Source organism: Rutidosis leptorrhynchoides, chromosome 5 (assembly GCF_046630445.1).
Source record: "Rutidosis leptorrhynchoides isolate AG116_Rl617_1_P2 chromosome 5, CSIRO_AGI_Rlap_v1, whole genome shotgun sequence".
Classification (NCBI taxonomy): Eukaryota; Viridiplantae; Streptophyta; class Magnoliopsida; order Asterales; family Asteraceae; genus Rutidosis; species Rutidosis leptorrhynchoides.
The window spans coordinates 332,874,971-332,882,650 of record NC_092337.1 but is presented as its reverse complement, the minus strand read 5'-3'; the positions used below and the strand labels follow the sequence as shown (position 1 = coordinate 332,882,650).

Below are 7,680 nucleotides of genomic sequence, written 5' to 3'. Positions count from 1 at the left end.
ATGGGGGGTATTGTCTAATTTGAGCGACAACTCATGGGAGCCTGTCGAACCTATCTTCAAATTAATTAATCTAATAATTATTAAATGATTATGAATGTCTTATTTAGTGACGTTTATACGACATCCTTTACAATCATTTAATTAATTATTCGGGTTGGGTAATTTATTATTCACTAAGGCCAAGTGAATAAATTAATATTCATGGACTCATTAAAACAGGGGTGGATTACATTTAAGGACACTTGGCGTAATTGTTAACAAAGTATTAAAACCTTGTTATAGTTCGAATCCCTAATTAGTTGGAATATTTGACTTTGGACATAAGGTTAAAATTGCCAAGCATTTTATAATTATGACCGATGAACTATTTTGGTCAAAAGCCAGATAGGTATCAAATAAACCAGGACAAAGGACAATTAACCCGAGTAACAATTAATTAAAATCAAAACGTCAAACATCATGATTACGGAAGTTTAAATAAGCATAATCCTTTTATTTCATATTCTATCGCAATTTTATTTATTGTTATTTTATTTATCGTCATTTATTTATTTTACGCACTTTAATTATTGCCATTTATCTTTAAGCTTTATTTAAAATCGACAAACCGGTCATTAAACGGTAAAACCCCCATTTTATAATAATATTACTACTTATATATATATATATATATATATATATATATATATATATATATATATACAAATATTGTTCTCTAAAAATATAGCGTTAAACTTCACTAGCTCCCTGTGGAACGAACCGGACTTACTAAAAACTACACTACTCTACGATTAGGTACACTGCCTATAAGTGTTGTAGCAAGGTTTAGGTATATCCCATCCGTAAATTAATAAAACTTGTGTAATAATTTCGTCGCATTTCGTATTAAAAATATATAATACTATTTTCGTACCCCACCTCGCACACATCAAGTTTTTGGCGCCGCTGCCGGGGAGCGTTAAAACGCTATATTTTTAATTTATATTTGTAAAAATATAGTTATAAAAAAAGTAATTTCGGGGACACTTTTTGTGTCTTCACGGGGTATTTTAGTTTTTTTTTAGTTTTTGATTAATTAAAGATATATTAATTTAAATATAATAATTTAATAAATATAATAATATAATAATATTGAAATAGAATATAATAATATAATAATATTGAAATAGAATATAATAATATAATAATATTGAAATAGAATATAATAATATAATAATAATTTTGAATCTATTTTGAATCGTAAAAAAGTCGTATTTATTAAATATTTCAGGGGTATATTATGTAACTTATAATTAATAATTTCTGTAATGTCGCTTTCATGTGAATCGTAAATTAATTAATTTCTTTCATTTACTATTTTGAATCGTAAAAGTTTTAAAAAGTCGTATTTATTAAATACTTCAGGGGTATATTATGTAACTAGTAATTAATAATTTCTATCATGTCGCTTTCATGTGAATAGTAAATTAATTAATTTCTTTTCATTTACTATTCATGAATAGTAAATGAGTTAAAAAAAAAGTTTTGAAAAAAAATAATAATAATAAAAAATTTATTAATTTCGTAAAAAAAAAATTGTGTAAAAAAAAATCGTTTTTTTTAAAGAAAAAAAAATTTGTTTTCAATAAAAAAAAATTTTTTTAAAAAAAAAATTTAAGTTTTATTACCTTTAGATTTTTAGACTCTAGTTACAACTTTTAGTATTAAGTTTAGTTTTGCCATAGTTATTTTTATACTTTTAGATTTTTAGGCTTTGCCGTAAAATCTCTTAAGTGCTTATTCCTTAGACTAAGATTTAGGTGCTTTAGAATTTTGCAACGCCATTTTAGTGCTTTTTAAGTTACGACGAGCTATTTTCTTATTTTTCGACGCTTATTTTTCGACCTTTTTATTTTTCGACATTTTTCGACGCGCAATCTATTTCTTTCTTATTTCCCGACGCTCTAGTTTTTAGGACTTAGAATTTTCTCTTCTTCTTATCTAATTCTCCAAATGGAAAGAAAAATTATTTAAGCGGGGGAAATTAATAGACGTTGACATTTTTCTGGTTCGTAGTAATAGTTGGATTTGTTAGTGGTTAGTTGTGGGCTTCCGATTTAAAGGGTCCTGGCTACCTGCTGCATCTTTTGGCTATTCGAAACGTGGGCAAAATCAGAAAAGTCTATTAATTGGACAACTTATATAAGTTTTTCTTATTTTTTTATAACTAATAGGATATTCAGTGAATGCACCGAGCAAAACATTCACCACCTTTCATACGTTCACCACCTGTAACTCGATCAAGACATCTAGCAAATATTATCGCCGTTGATTTTTCTTTAGAATCATCATCTAGAATTCCAAGTACTCCAACTCAAATTTCCGATAATCCATTTTTTTGAACCCAAGAACCCGGAGGATATTCAAGGACAATTCAGAGATCCTGAACCACTAGTCATTCCTCCTGAGCTACAAACCGTTAAATCAGAATCTTCTAGTGATTCGTATTCAACAAATTCAATTTTGGAAGTAACGGAACCTCTAAGTATGGAAGACCGAATGAGAGCTACACGCACTGGCCAAGTTCACGCCATTATTAAGCCAGATGTTAATGCTCCAGATTATGAAATCAAAGGACAAATCCTACACATGGTCACTAATCAATGCCAATATGGTGGTATAGCAAAAGAAGATCCAAATGAACATCTTCATACCTTTAATAGGATCTGTACTCTATTTAAAATCCGAGAAGTTGAGGATGAACAGATTTATCTCATGTTGTTTCCCTGGACTTTAAAGGGAGAAGCCAAAGATTGGTTAGAATCGTTACCTGAAGGGGCGATTGATACATGGGATGTTTTAGTTGAGAAATTTCTTAAAAGATTCTTTCCGGCATCTAAAGCCGTGAGACTTCAAGGAGAAATTGTTACGTTCTCGCAAAAGCCAAATGAAACATTATATGAGGCATGGACAAGATTCGGAAGGATGTTGAGAGGATGTCCTCAACACGGTTTAGATACTTATCAAATAGTACAAATATTCTACCAAGGTGTCAACGTTGCTACACGAAAAGACATCGACATAACAGCTGGTGGTTCCATTATGAAGAAAACCGCAACTGAATCTTACAAAATTATTGATAACACAGCCTCCCACTCACATTAGTGGCACCAAGAAAAAGATATCTTTCGATCATCTAAAGCGGCTAGAGCCAATTCTAGCCATGACTTTGATTCCGTTTCCGCAAAAATAGATGCTTTCGAGAGACGAATGGAAAAGATGAATAAAGATATTCACGCAATACGAATCAGTTGTGAGCAATGCGGTGGATCACACTTAACGAAAGATTGTCACATTGAACCAACGATGGAACAACGAGAGAATGTTTCCTATTTGAACCAAAGGCTAGGAAATAATTATCAAAATAATTATCAACTGCCAAAGCTAAATTTCAATCGAAATCAAAACATTCTTTACAATCCAAATGGACCCAACAACAACTCGTACAACCAACAAGGTCCGAATAACCCACCAACTCAAAACAACACTTTCAATCAACAAAGACCTGGCTTGTATAAACCACCACAACAACCCGAAGAGAAAAAGCCAAATCTGGAAGAAATGATGGCAAAGCTAATGGAATCTCAAACACAATTTATTACATCTCAAACCCAAACGAATGAGAGGTTTGATTAGTCATTAAGAACTCAACAAGCTTCCATTTTGAATCTAGAAAAACACGTAGGTACTCTTGCTAGCATGATGAGTGAGAGGGAACAAGGAAAGCTACCGAGTAATACTGAAGTAAATCCTCGGAATGAAAATGTTAACATGGTTTCAACGAATTCTGAAAAACCAGCACCAGAAGATGGGAAGGTTTTAGATGTGAGTAATAATGAAGAAGTTACACCACCACTACCACCCGAGTATGTAAAACCAGTGGTGGCACCATACAAACCACCCATCCTGTTTCCAAGAAAAGGAGTTGAGTATGAGCAAGTGATAGGTAATAAAGATTGTGATACCTCTGGAAAGAAGAAGAAAAAGAATAAGAAAGTACAAGAAACAAAAACCGTAAAAGTAAACCCGGTGAAGACAGTTCCACCAAAACCTCCACCTAGGGTAGGTGATCCGGGTGAATTTATTGTTCTTTGTCTACTTAGCGATTGTGTCATGTATGATGTACTAGCAGATTTAGGTGCGAGTGTGAGTGTTATGCCTCTTTCATTATATAAAAGATTAGGAGTAGGTGAGTTAAGTCCAACAGATATGAGTGTTCGACTCCTTGATCAAACCATTAAGCACCCAGTTGGAATTGCTGACAACCTACCCATTCAAGTAGGTAATTTAACCTTTCTAGTCGAATTCATTGTCATTGACATAGAAGAGGACCCAAACATTCCTCTAATTTTAGGTCGACCATTCTTAGCGTCCACCGGGGCGTTATTTGATGTAGGAAATGGTAGAATGACACTTAATAGTGGTAACAAATCGATCACCTTTATGATTCGAAAGTCTAAATCTCCACCAACCAAAACCGTTGAACCAACAAAAATGATTGGTAATAACCATGCTGTTTTACCAACTCCAACGGTAGTGCTTAACAATAATAAAACGCCTAAGTGTGGGGAAAATGAAGTAACACCTAATGATGACCTGATAACAAAGAACCCCGTTGTTGATACAAAATTAAATGACCCCGTTATTAATAGTTCAATGAAGAAACTTATTAAACGGATTCGCGATGCTAGAACCAAGGGGAACTTTAAGTTATGTAACCGATTAGTATCCAATCTGTCGCCTAAAGAAAAGGCGAAGCTAGTTGAAATTGTGGATATTACACAGGAATCCGACCAATGGCTTAAAGCAAAAGTCACGGATACGCAAGTTGATTATGGACCAAGAGAAATTGACGATGAAGTTAATCACAATTTTGACACCACAGCTACCTAAGTGTGGGGAGATTCAAATGTGCTAAAAAGAAAATGTTGTCTGGAGTTAGTTGTTCTGTTCTCGTGTAGTTTCGAGAATGGAACCCGATTGGTCTTTTCCACTAGCAGACACTAAAGAACTAGTTTTCTTCTCCCATTCTGAATTTTTGTTTTTTAGGTTTTATATGAAATTATATGAAATTAATATGCTTTTTAAATTTAAGTTTTGTGTAATTTCAAAAACAAAATTTACTTTATTTCATTAAGTTGAAAAAATGATTTCTAAAATTCGTCGTGAGTTGAAGACTAGGTCATAGAGCCGAAATTGCTTTACCCGAGGCCGGGGCGACAAATTTTGTTATCATTATTTTTTTTTTTATTGATCTAAAGTATGCCAAAAAAATATATTAGATTTTATAAATTTTAGAACGTGGGGTAATATACCAAACTTCAAAAATATGTATATATATGTTTGTATTTTATGTTATGTACAAAACAGGGTAAAACAACGCACTTTCAAAGACTGTCATTAAGTTCAGCAAAAGCTACTGATTTTGACGACAAGACACAAAATATCAAATGTAAAATAACAACAACATGTTTGCAAACTCGGTATTTTTAATCATTTTTCTGCGCTAATCACCCTCATGAATTTAAATTTTTACTGATTTCATGCAAATGAGGGCATTGCATGATCTCAAGTGTGGGGAAGGGTTATAAATTCTCGCGGGTTTACACTTTGTTTATTTGCCAAATTTACGAAAATTTGAAAAATTTTCAACTAAATGAACTCAAAATCATGTTTATATATATTTATGAACAATAAAACTAGGTGTTAATGCCGAAATTATTGTTGCCTAGGAAAGGACATAAATTGAGAAACAACCCAAAATGTTAGAATTCATTTAAGAATGGAAAAGAAGAAAATAAAAAGGCAAAGAAAGAAACTAAGTGTGGAGAGAATATACCAAGTTATTCAATTAAAAACTATCTATCACATGTTTGTGTAAAGTTTATTGCAGGTGCTTTTGTTTTGGACTAAATTAACTGTTTTACCCGATTTATTGTAATACTTTTGAAAGAATAGATGGATCTACATGATGAATCAATTCCATCATTAAAAGGAAGTAAAGTCTTCCGAAAAAGACACGCACTTCTTGATTTAGGTCATGAAGTTGTCGTCTAGACCAGCTGTAGGTTGACGAAAAATCTAGAAAAGTCATCTCTAAAATCAGCAGGAAATCCACGGACCTCAGCATCAAACAGGGTCGCCAAGTGGTCAGATTTATCCTAACCATGAGAAGGATTTATCTCGTACAATGGGGGGGCACCGTGCAAATTAGCTTGATAAGACTAATGAATCAGATCCCCAGAAAGGATAATCTCCTTAAAAGATTAAAAATCAGCATTTAAGACTGATACTATGCAATCCTTGAGATTGACCTTAAAGATTGAGAATTCAAACTCATGGAATTCGATGATATCTAAACTCGAGCTTGAACGAGAAAATATTTTGATCAAAAATACAAACTGATTTGTTTTCTGAAAACCATTTTCAATGCGTTCATTACCATTGAACGTAAAATCCTAGGAATTCACCTGGAATTCATTAGGTCACCTTGTAACGACCCGAAAATTTCCGACCAAATTTAAACTCTAATCTCTATATGTTTCCGACACGATAAGCAAAAACTTTAATGTTGAGTCTAGAAAGTTTGAAATCTATATTCGGATGACTAGTTACCCTTTGACCATACCCGACGATTCACGAACATCGATGAATAAATAAATACGTAATTAATAAATATTAAAGATTCAATAAATTATATAACTGATATATATAAATTAATAAATAAAAATATATTAATCATAGTTACAAGTTGAAATATAAATAATGTATTAATATTAATACTATTATCATTACTAGTATTATTATTATTAAACAATATTGTCGTTGATGATATTAAACAGATTGTTATTTGTATATATATATATATATATATATATATATTATATAAATATTAATTACTAAAATGTATGTTATTACATAAATTGTAATATTAAATGTAATTTCAAATTAAAAATATAATACCAAAATTATTAGTACTTTCATTAATATTATTAATGTTAATATAAACATTAAAATTAATATCGATAATATTATTATTCTTACATTTTTATAGATATTAATATTATTATTATTATTTATTATTATACATTAGTATAGTTAGTATTATATTTATTTATTTATTAACATTATTTATATGCAAAAGTTTAGAATCCGATATTTATAATTAGAAGATGTTACACGTTTCAATTACTGTAAATGACTTTGTTTCATTGCCTTCAATCACGTACATCGAATCTAATCAACGGGGATCAAAACAAAATCAGATTAGATGTCTGTTTTTTTTATTTATATATTTTGTTTTCTTCTTTTGCTCTTATCTGATTGAAGAATCATCTGTCAACATCCCCTTGCTATAAAACAATCGAAAATGGCATGAAATTGAGAAACTAATTAAGTTATCCTCTCTTCTGCGAATTTATTTTATAAAAAAAAAAATGAACCCACCTACTTCTCTTCTATATAATCAACACACCACCAAACCCTTACTTGTGCAAATCGTTGCAGCTTGTTTCCTATACTCCGGTCTTTGAACAAGATCACTAAAAAACCCATAAACGGCTACTGTTACAGCTGCTATAATTATTTTTGTTTTGGAAACGAGAAACATCTGAAACCATTGTTACCCTCTAGCCTCTGCAT

General features: G+C 31.2%; 1 non-coding gene across 1 annotated transcript; it reads right to left on the bottom strand.

Annotated features, from left to right (window-relative positions):
- Positions 1-2,886: 2,886 nt before the first annotated feature.
- LOC139851208 (small nucleolar RNA R71) lies at positions 2,887-2,993 on the bottom strand. Its single transcript, XR_011760563.1, has one exon. It is a non-coding gene; the product is annotated as a small nucleolar RNA R71 (small nucleolar RNA).
- Between the last annotated feature and the right edge of the window lie 4,687 nt (positions 2,994-7,680).